We start from the raw sequence: 12,369 nt of genomic DNA, 5'->3' as shown, positions 1-12,369 counted from the left end.
ATGTACTCAAAGACGAACCTGGGTTCACGAATGGCAAAACGTAATTTTTTCGGATAAATTCAGGTTCTGTTTACAGCATCATGAGGATCGCATCTGTGTTTGGCGACATCGCGGTGAACGTACATTGGAAGCATGTATTCATCATCGCAATACTGGCGTATCACCCGGCGTGATGGTATGGGGTGCCATTGGTTACACGTCTCGGTCACCTCTTGTTCGCATTGACGGCACTTTGAACAGTGGACGTTACATTTAAGATGTGGTACGACCCGTGGCTCTACCCTTCATTCGATCCCTGTGAAACCCTACATTTCAGCAGGATAATGCACGACCTGTACGGGCCATTCTGGATACAGAAAACGTTCGACTGCTGCCCTGGCCAGCACATTCTCCAGATCTCTCACCAATTGAAAACGTCTGGTCAATGGTGGCCGAGCAACTGGCTCGTCACAATACGCCAGTCACTACTCTTGATGAACTGTGGTATCGTGTTGAAACTGCATGGGCAGTTGTATCTGTACACGCCATCCAAGCTCTGTTTGACTCAATGTCCAGGCGTATCAAGGCCGTTATTACGACCAGAGGTGGTTGTTCAGGGTACTGATTTCTCAGGATGTATGCACCCAAATTGCGTGAAAATGTAATCACATGTCAGTTCTAGTATAATATATTTGTCCAATGAATACCCGTTTATGATCTGCATTTCTTCTTGGTGTAGTAATTTTAATGGCCAGTAGTGTAAATTGATAATCCCTTGACGTCGCAGAATGTGTCCTATCAATCAAACTCTTCTTTTAGTCAAGTTGCGCAACAATTTTTTTGTCTCCCCAATTCTATTCAGCACCTCGTCATTAGTTACGTGATCTACCCATCTAATTTTCAGCATTCTTCTGTAGCACCACATTTCAAAAGCTTCTGTTCTCTCCCTGTCTAAACTGTTTATCGTCCATGTTTCACTTTCTAACAACCCTACCACAACAAAGGTAAAATTTAATTATGATTGTAGTGTTGCTCACGCTGCTAAACATTGCATTTTCGGGCAACAACAAAGTTACATTAAGTGGCAGGTGTCATTAGAGCACAGTTAATAAAGTCATTTCATGAAATAATGGATAAACTAGGCACTCATCTTTTCGTGTTTCCCACGCTGGTCTCATTGTAAACTCGTGGCTCAATCGTCGAAAATCTAGGTGGTGATGATTCCAAGCTCGGATGCAAAGAGACCTAGGTGTTATTCTGCGATATTCAAAAGTTTTATAGGTGTGTTTCATAAACCATTCTTGAAGATTAAACTTTTGCAAGTTAGCACAATGGTGATGTAAAAAAGTAATCAGCACTCCGTATTTAAGTTACACTTCTTTTTTGTTACTTTTGTCGCAATATCACGTAACACACAAAACATCACTTCACAATATAAAACATACCTGAAAATATCTTCCTCGCTGTTAAAGTTCACATTTTATAAACTGACTACAATTTGTGTCTTTTCAACATGACGACCAAGACTTGACTCTCTAATAACCACTTACGCGCCCAAAAATCAAAGTTACAAGTATAACAAAGTTCATAGTGACAAAAGAAAGAATACACATAAGAATAATATCATTGCAATATAAACATATCGATGTATCAAAGTACCCCTACATTAATGAAATCAAATCTGAATGTTGTCACAGAAATATGTTAACTATTCTACAAAAACACAGTAGAATATTACTGGTATCGAGAGGTTGAGGTGAGGTGCCGCAATGGTTACGTAATTCAAGTACCATTACAACTTCCATATATGCCTACACTTCAGGTCAATACTTTCAGAAAAGACTTCCTAACACTGAAGTCTCTTTTCGATTTCAACAAATTTCTCTCCGTTAGAAACGCTTTTCTTACCACTGCCAGTCTACATTTTACAGCCTCTCTACATCGGCCATCGTCAGTTATTTTTCTTCCCAAATAGTAAAACTTACCTACTTCTTTAATTGTCTCGTTTCCTAATCTAATTCCCTCGGCATCACCTGATTTAATTCACCTGCATTCCATTTTCTTTGCCTTCCTTTTGTTGATGGTCTTCTTATATCCCCCTCTCAAGACACTGCCCATTCGGTTCAACTGCTCTTCCAAGTCTTTTGTTGTCTCTGACAGAACTACAATGTCATCAGCGAACCTCAAAGTTTTTATTTCCTCTTCCTGGCCTTTAATTCCTACTCCAAATTTTTCTTTCGTTCCCTTTAACGCTAGCTCAATGTACAGTTTGAGTAACATCGGGGATAAGCTGAAATCCTGTCTCACTGCTTTCTCAACCATTCCTTCCCTTTCTTGCCCCTCGACTCTTATAACTGCCGACTGGTTTCTGTACAAGTTGTATATAGCCTTTTGCTTCCTGTATTTTATCCCTGCCACCTCCAGTCAACATTCTCAAGATCTTTCTCTAAGTCTACAAATGCCATAAATGTAGGAAACTTCCTGGCAGATTAAAACTGCGTGCTGGACCGAGACTCGGGACCTTTGCCTTTCGTGGGCAAGTGCTATACCATCTGAGCTACCCAAGCACGACTCACGCCTCGTCCTCACAGCTTTACTTCCGCCAATACCTCGTCTCCTGCTTTCCAAACTCGGTCCGGCACACAGTTTTAACCTGCCAGGAAGTTTCATATCAGCGCACACTCTGGTGCATAGCGAAAATCTCATTCTGCGATAAACGTAGGTTTGCCTTTCCTTAACCTACCTTCTAATATTGCCTCGCTTATTCCTATACTTCTCCGAAATTCAAATTGATATTTTTCAACGTGGGCTTCTACAGTTATTCCATTCTTCTGTTAAGAATTCGTGTCAGTATTCTGCAACCATGACTTATTACAGTGATAGTTTGGTAATTTTCACATCTGTTAGCAACGGTTTCCTTTGCAATTGGAATTATTGCATTCTTCTTGAAGTCTAAGTGTATTTCGCCTGTCTCATACAACTTGCGCACCAGGTGGAAGAGTTTCGTCGTGTCTGGCTCTCCCATTGCTATCATAAGTTCTGACGGAATATTATTTGCTCCAGGGGGCTTTTTCGATTTACGTCTTTCAGTGCTCTGTTAAATTGTGCTCGCAATACTGTATCTCCCATCTCATCTTCATCTAAGTCTTCTTTCGTAACAGTTCTTTCAAGTTCATCACCCTTGTATAGACGCTGTATATACTCCTTCCACCTTTCCCTTCTTTGCTTAGTACTGGTTCGCCGTCTGAGCACTTGATATTCAAACAGCTTGTTCTCTCTTCCCCAAAGGCCTCTTTAATTTTCTTCTTGGTGATATCTATTTTTCCCCTTGTGAAATATCCTTCTAAATCCTTACATTTGTCCTCTATCCATCCCTACTTAGCCATTTTGCACTTCCTGTCAGCTTAATTTCTTAGACGTTTGTATTCCCTTTCGCCTACTTCATTTGCTACATTTTTTATATATATTCTCCTTTAATCAATTAAATTCAGTATACATAGGGTTGGAAAGCAAACCACGAAAATTTACCTGCTGTGCATATACAGTGTAGTAAGAAGAATAGGTTACACCATAGTCGACAAAAGACGGACGTATTTTAAACTGAATTTTATTGTGATTTTTGACACTGGGGTGTTGTTCCATTGGGTTCAGGTTAGGAGAATAGGCAGAGCAGTCCATTTCATGAAAGTTATTGTCCGCAGACAACTGCCTCACAGTTGCTGCCTTATGACAGGATGCTTTGTCATGCTGATGCAAACAATCATTCTCTCCAGACTGTTCCTCTACTGTACACAGTACACAATGGTGTAAAATATGTTAATATTCTTTTGAATTTAGTGTTTTCTTAAGCACAGTAAGGAGACCACACCCTAAGTATGAAAAATACCTCCTATACTGTAACACCACCTCCTCTGTACTTGACTGTTGGCACTGCACATGATGGCAGATAATGTTCTCGAGGCATCAGGCATTCTCCAAATCCAAATCATTCCTTCAGATTGCCACAGGTATAGCGTGATTCATTACCCCAATCACTTATTTCCAGCCATTCACTATCCAATGATTGCTCTTTTCACCACCTCGTGCATCGCTTAACATTGACTACAGAAATAGTTGACTTACGAGGAGCTGCTCGACAATTGTACCCAATCTTTACAACTCCTTGCACACAAGTTTTTACAACCATTCTTTGCAATCAGTGATGTGCTTCATCGAATTCTACTGAGTTGTTGTTTCTGTTTTATGTGCAATTTTTGAAACCATATTCTTCAAGTGCTGCTAGTTTTTCTGTTATGTACATCTGGCACCTGAACTTCAACAAGACTGTCAACTATTGTTGGTCTTGTGTCACTGTATGTAGCTAAGATCAATTACTGGCACCCGCAATGCCCTTTGATGCTCTTTTGATATTCTGTGGAATGCAAATAGTTTCAACATTTTCTGCTCTTTAGATTTTATGGCTGGCAAAATCTTAACAAATTGAGTGCCAGTCCCCAGGCATGTTTAAATTGAAACCACCATCCCTATTTATTAGGTTTTCTGATATCTTTATTTTGATAAACTTCTTAATTACACTTTCCAAGAAACTTGCCATTTTCACTACAGTATTGGTCTCGCGTATTTCATTTCACGATTGTATTTGAGTCAGCACTCAGCGACAGCTGATTTGCTTGGTTCTTTAGTCAAGTGCATTGCTGATGTTCCTGGCATCTCTACTTGGCTGTTCTGATACTGCACCCCACGTGAGACACACAACTTTCACATTGAATGTGTTACAAGTGAGCGAAATACACTGGATACCATGTTTCCGTAAGAGTCTGCCAATCTTTCTGGATATTGGGCTGGTATAAAGTAGATAAACGATTTTTGGCTTGTGTTCTTCAGTCTCAACCTCTTTCTCAGATATTCTTGATTTTGACTGCTTTGTTCATTCAGTCTGACGATTTCAGTACCCATATCCTTGCAACACTATTTGTGAGTGTTCTAGGTCTTTGGCAAGGCTCTCCTTGTACGAAAGTGTTCAAGCACTATAGACCAGAGTCTTTAGCTCCGAGTTTCTTTGTGATGTACGGTTATGATCAAGGCTTGGAGACAGAGGTCAGTGTGTGTAGATTTCCTATATAAACTGTGACCTTGTCTTGGCCTTTTGTGCAAGTAATTAGATTTTGCTTTCTGGTGTTCAGACATTTTCATCTGCATTGATTTGCTTGTGACCATGTTGTACTTTCAACCCAGTCCCAAAAATCTTCAGTTAGTGTAACTGACATCTACAGGTGGAGATGAAGATACTCTTTTGAAGTTATGTCTATCATTTGCCAAGTGTAATGAATTCTCCATCTTACAAGTACCAGGCAAATATAACTATGCACCATGAAAATGTGACATGGAACAGTGTATATAATTAATTATAACCTAATAGGATGGAAATTGTTGCTTTTTATTCAAGCTTAGTTATGACTAGCTACACTGAAGTATCTTCATAAAACTCTGACATCAGGTGACCTGGGATTTGCAAAAGCTCTTGATATTTTTAGAATTAGGTGTCATACGAGAGATCTCTACCAATGTGTCAGATATTTTGTAAGCCACCCTAGGGAATTCCGATGACAGAACATGTGCTTCGGTTACCTATGGATATCTAGGCTCAATTTAATCTGCAGTTGCTACAGTTCACTGGATAAGAACTGACCTCTTGGGGAAGTTTCCCAAGTCATCATATTAAGATAAATGGATAATAAAGTGCACTGACTACCTCACCCATTACGCTGTCACCTGCACTGTCTCCATTGTTGAATATCTAGAAATTGACAGATGGATGGCTCTGACACTCTGTGTAAGAACTGTGAATGTTGTAATGCCAAAGATTGGTCTGTAACATACCAAATTGGACAAAACTTGTCAGATGTCACCTATGAGGTTGAGGATGGAGACATTACATTGAGGATACAAAATCACAAAGACAGTGTCCGTGCCCTACGTGTGGAGCCTGTAGTAATATACACCACTCTACAGGAGTGAGTTGTACCTCTACATCTTCTTAATGATGAATGATACCAAAACACAAGTAATCTGTATAGTACAGTAAGACAATAATAACATTAAATAACAAATGTATTATAAACATGCATATATTGCGAGTTGGTTTCCTTTGTTCTGCATATGGTGAGCCATGTTCAGAGATGATATAAATTTTCAATGTGGGCCAACAGTCACTGTGACTTATCTACAGGAAATATCTGCTCACATGCAGCAATAAGTATTTGATGGATCACTATCACACCATAAAGATGCACAGACTTCCCAAGAACTGTTATATCAACAACTGATACATGTTGAAATGGAAGATAGATGAACTTTTGAAACCAATATTGATCTTGTATGAAGAAGTGTTAACATATCCAATTATGGGAGGCGTTCAATAAGTAATTCAACACTTTTTTCTCAGCCAGTTTTGGCTGAAAAAACGCAGAATTTGTTGTGGGACATCATGGAATATTCATACTTCAGCCCCTACAGTTTCATGAAGTTCTGCTAGGTGGTGGCAGTATACATAGCCTTCAAAATGGCATCTGTATTGAAGGTGCACTCCAAGTGGAGAGCTGTCACTGAATTTCTTTTGGTGGAAAACCAGAGCATTGTAGAAATTCACAGGCATTTGCAGAATGTCAATGGAGACCTGGCAGCGAACAAATGCATGGTGAGGTGTAGGGCAAGGCATCTGTCACCATCACAATGAGGTCATGCAAGCCGTCCGACACACACACCCTCAGAAAATTGAAGAAACAAATTCAGCATGTGCATTGCCACAAAACTACAAACAAAGTTCTCCTTCTCCAAAAAAATTCATGGCCTCGCGCCACTTCGCGCATCTGACAGCAACTCACAAAACTTAAGTGAACTGTTCCTCATCCATCTAAAGTCTATATACTGCATCTTTTCACTTCCATTTGTTTGGCCTAATGAAGGATGCACCCCATGGGGTGCGTATGTGGATGATGGGAAGGTTATTGCTGCGGCAAGACGTTGGTTCCAATGTTGACCAGTGAAGTGGTACTATGCAGGCATACAGGCCATTTCGATAAGGTGGTATAAGTCACTCCCATTGAACAGAGATTACATAGAAAAATAGCGTTTTGTAGCCAAAACAGTGGGGAATTATATATGTATTGGAATCGTGAATAAAACCAATCAGAAAAAAATGTGTTGCATTATTTAATGAATGCCACTTGTAGTATGAGTTATCTGTGTATCTAAAGCTCAGGGAAATATATTACTTGTTAAATTGCAAATGGCATAGATAGTTTATTCCTAAAATATGGTGTAAATGAGAATATTATTATTATTATTATTATTATTATTATTATTATTATTATTATTATTATTATTATTATTTTGAAGGAGTTATTGTAGCATTCATTACATAGTCCACAAAAACAACATGGAAAGTATATGATCAGATTGCTGTTATATAGATTGAAAAAACAGCATTTAACAGATTGTAAATCACACTCTGGAGAGGCATATGCCAATATGTGGATTTAGGTTGGAAAAGACACACTGTGATTTAATAACAAAATTCAGAAAATCCTAAGTAAGTGGAAACTGTTTCACTCTTGATTCAAAAAAGAATGCACAAATGAAAACAGGAAATAGTTTGTCATGGGACTAGGTGAATTAATTTTATTCACAATATTAAAATCAAACCATATCTCATATGTCTCCTTTTAATAGCACTTTAACAAGAGAAGGAAACACACATAAAACAAAGAGAAAACATGTCAGCAATGGTGCCCAAGATAGTCATTAAAAATGGTAATCACTTGCACATACCATTACACTAAACATAACACTATGCTTCACCACTCCCCCTTAGTATCAATGATATTTTCTGTTGAATCAGACCTGTTGTCCAGACTGTATAACAGAGCTGTGCACAGGCTGCCGATGGTACAGTAGTGGTAGCCTTCAACATCTCTTAGGGCTGTCATGGGCTGTGCAGCTGATCTTGGCAGAGGTTCGAGTCCTCCCTCGGGCATGGGCATGTGTGTTTGTCCTTAGGATAATTTAGGTTAAGTAGTGTGTAAGCTTAGGGACTGATGACCTTAACAGTTAAGTCCCATAAGATTTCACACACATTTGAACATTTTTTTCCTTAGGACTGATCTGTGACAGGTGGTGGAGTGGCTGGAGTGTTAATAAAGTCCATTGTGTCTGTAGATGAGTCCATATCAGTGTAGGATGCATTGAAACCTGGTTTGAACCTATGAATGGTGATGGTAATTGGTGTGCATATCACATTGACTTTGAATGTCTTTTCCTTGCTGTTGATGACATGGTAAGGTCCATTGTAGTGGGGCTGCAGTAGTGTACAGCATCATGCCATATGAAAACGCAGTAGCCCCTATGTAGCTCATCAAAAACAAAAGGATCTGCTGATCCCTTGGAGCAGTGGGGCACAGTCAACAGATTTGTGTACTCAGCTTTTGCACAAAATCTGATGGGTCAATGCAGTTGTTCGGCATGTTGGCAAGCACACACCAGCTAGACATATTGACTGACCACAAACAAGTTCAGCATTCATGGCTTTCAGGTCTTCTTCCAGTGATGCACAGACCCAGAAGGACCATAGGCAACATCTCCATCTGCTGCTTTGAGTTTTGTCATTGAAGCAACACTTTCAGTTGGCAGCACATGCCAGGTAGTAAGCCGTAGTACTAATTCACTTCGTACCCAGTAGGACAGCAAGTGCTTTGAACAGATGTGACTCAAACTGATTTCCCTAGTGTGTTTCAATTTGTTGATATACACCAAAATGGGCAATCTATCCCTGGAAAAACACAGTCATGAAGGTTTTGACAATAATGCCAGTGACTGGGAACATGTCAGGCAGTGTGTAAAATAGTCAGTGACTGTAAGGCAGTAGGTGTATCCTTCCGGTGGTGGGAGAGTTCCTACGAGATCTAGATGGGCATGTTCAAATCTAAGATCTGGGGGAAGAAACATGCGAAGAGGTGACCTAACTTGCCAGCTAACTTTATTCTGTTGACAGACGGCCACTCAATGTCACACATACTGCTTGCAATATTTGTCCACATGTGGCCAGACAAAAGCTCACTTCACCATGCTGGTAGTGGCTCATACTCCAGGCTGTGGCATATTATGTAAAGAGGTGATTGCCTGTTGGCAAACGTCAGTGGTCACAAATGGTCATGGTTTGTTAGTGGTGATGTCACAATACAGCAGTGCCATTGACAATGGCAGTGTAATATGGTGAACTTATAGGCCTCATGGTTGTGCCAAAAAATCTCATAGCTCATTATCTGATTGTCGTGGTGCAGTGAGAGCTTCAAAATCAGCTGCATCAATGATCACTTTGATCTAAGAGAGAGCATCAGCTAGCACATTCAGTTCTCCTTCTGCATGAATAATATTGGTAGTAAACTGTCTGATATAGTCGAGATGCTGCAGCTAAAGTGATGATGCTTTCTCAGGACACTGGTGGAAAGCATATGTTAGTGACTTGTGGTCTGTGATGAGAGTGGACTGCTGTCCCTCCAAAAGTTGACAAAATTTCTTAATAGCAGCATACGCAGCATTCAGTTTGTAATCTTAGGTGGATCAGTTCTGTTGAGATGGCAATAACATTTTACTAAAAAAAGCTAAGGGCTGCCAGTGTTTGACCTATTTGTTGTTGCAGTGCAGCATCAGTTGCAGTCACAGACACCTCTACCATCAGGGCAAGAGGTGCCTGTGGAACTGGGTGTGCTAACAGTGTAGCTTCTGTGATGACAGTCCTTAACTTGGTAAACGCCATCTCGGCCTCACTTTTCCTCTAGAGTTTGTCCTTAGGCTTTGGTGAACCATGCAGAATTTATTCAATGATGCAGTTAGGAAGGTATGAATGTGAACAAACTTATGTTAAAAATTGATTAAACCAAGAAATCATCATAATTCTTTAACTGCCTTAGGCTGCAGAAAATTTAGCATAGCATCTGCTTTCTCTTGTTGTGCCCTGGAACTGGTAGCATTTACAAAATTAATACACTGTCAGAATGAAACATAGTTATGCAGTTTTCATAAATTAATCATAAACAAAATACTTAATCTTGAATGTTGTGACCAGGTGCTTTTAAAACTGAAATCTAACAGACAATTTTACTAAAGCTGGTCTTGTAGTCCCTATTAAGCACTCACCTACAGAGCAGGAGTTGACTATCAAAAGGTCTTTCAAACACTGTTTAAACTGTTCTTTAACTGAAACCAAGCTTTTAATGGTTGCTGGCAAATTATTAAAAATGTGTGTTTCTGAGTATTGATATTAGGTTCTTATGTAGATTGTTCTTATTCCTAGTATTGAGCTACTGATTGTAAATAGACACATATTATTTGCAACACATTTTGATAATGCATAAATGTACTGAGTAGCAATGGTTAGAATACCTCAGTTCCTTGAACAGGTTTCTACATGATGTTCTTGAATTTACACCACAGGTGAGTCTTATTGCAAACTTTTGCATCTAAAAAATTTTGCTCAGTTTGAAAAGTTACCCCAAAATGTGATCCAATATAACATAACAGAAAGAAAGTAAGAAAAGTATGCATATAGTGGGTCTTTTCAAAGTTTTATGACAGTGAATTAGGTTTAAACCATTTAATAATGTCGTTGAAAATTTGATTAGTAGCCATTTCTAAATTGTTACTTGATTTGCCATTTATTGCAATGTTTGTATCACCTTCAAACAGAACAAACTTACAAACAAAGCAAACTTAGCATCTGGCAACGTAACAGATGAGAGGTCATTTATGTACACAGGAAAAAGCAGAAGACCTATGATGGAACCTTGAGGAAGGGCACATGTGATTAATTCCCAACAGCTTCCCGAGCATGTGGTCCCGGGTTCAATTCCTGGCAGGGTCAGGGATTTTCACCTGCCTCGAGATGACTGGGTGTTTGTGTTGTCCTCATCATCTCATCATCATTCATGCAAGTGGCAAAATTGGACTAACAAAACATTGGGAATTTGTAAGGGCACTGATAGCCGCGCAGTTGAGTGCCCCACAATCCAAACATCATCATGATCATCATCATCATCATCATAATTCCCAACAACACTCTTTGTTTCCTGTTAGGTAAGACTTGAACCATTTTGCAGCACTGCCAGTGACACCATAATATTCTAATTGACTTAGGAGAATACCGTAACTCACACAGTCAAAGGCTTCTTACAGGTTGCAGAGAATGCCAGTAGTCTCTAATTTGTTATCTAATGAATTAAGTACTTTCCCATTATATGTTTAAATGGCCTTTCCTATGTTGGAACCCTTAAAGAAACCAAACTGTTACTTGGACACTATATTATTTGCAGACAGATGCTTAAGAAGATGTCTGAACAAAACCTTTTCAAATATTTTTGAAAAAGCCAGCAGAATGTGGGTCAATGATTCAGTATCTGACACATGCAATTTTTCAACAGTTACAATTTGTGATTTTTAGGACTTATTTATTTATGGAATAACATAATTTCCTACAACATTCTATGTGTGGATAAATAAGAATATTCTCTGCTTAGACACACAGTTCAGATGCATCTGTATTTTCATATTTGCTTAATAAACATGTTCTCAGTATGATGTGTTATTTCTTGTTGACAACCCTACATGCAATACAAAGACCAATACTGCAATACTGTAAAGTTTCTATCCAGTTATGTGATGTGCAACTGTATTTTACTTGCAGTCTCAACCTTTTTCAGAAATGTTTACTACAACAACTGAACAACATTATATCAGTATTTATGTTATTTGCTGACTTATAATTACAGCTGTTAGAAACAGTATGTTTTTAGATTGGTTAGTATCTCCAACTACATGTGGCAAGAGCAAGTCATTAATGCTTATTTTCTCCTGGGCAGCAGGTCAGGCATTGAAGTGTGAACGTGTGGATGCAAAACAGTTAGCCAATACTGACGGGCATAGTCTACTTAGTGGTGCAGTTATGACCCTGTAGAAAACAACAGGTAGTAAATTATGATGCATGTTTGTGGGAAGAGTATTCAACACAGAGAAAAAACAAGCAACACACTGATGTGTGTACATATTAAGGTATCATTCATAAAAGTATCTGCACTTATACCCATTACACCCTTTATGTGAACTGTCACACCATAAAAAAACTTTATTTTGAAATTTAGACTTATTTGTAAGACCTTAAAGGTCTCCCAGCCTGGTGGTTAACACTTCATATACTTCAAATGTCTGTAATAACATATTTAATTGTATACAAGACCCTCTTTTCCAGACTTCCAGTACAATATAAGAGAATACTAGTGATACTGAGAGCAGCCAGTTGTAGAAATCACTATGAGAGCCGGCAATGAATAAAAATCACCA

The 12,369-nt window shown here is 39.0% G+C and overlaps 1 protein-coding gene across 1 annotated transcript in view; it reads left to right on the top strand.

Annotated features, from left to right (window-relative positions):
- Positions 1-12,369, top strand: part of LOC126188512 (ecdysone-induced protein 78C) — a 733,752-nt gene that overhangs the window by 699,983 nt on the left and 21,400 nt on the right. The gene's annotated exons all lie outside the window — the stretch shown is intronic.

This window comes from Schistocerca cancellata, chromosome 5, assembly GCF_023864275.1.
Source record: "Schistocerca cancellata isolate TAMUIC-IGC-003103 chromosome 5, iqSchCanc2.1, whole genome shotgun sequence".
Lineage (NCBI taxonomy): Eukaryota > Metazoa > Arthropoda > Insecta > Orthoptera > Acrididae > Schistocerca > Schistocerca cancellata.
The sequence above is the reverse complement of the archived record's forward strand: the minus strand, read 5'-3'. Positions and strand labels throughout refer to the sequence as shown.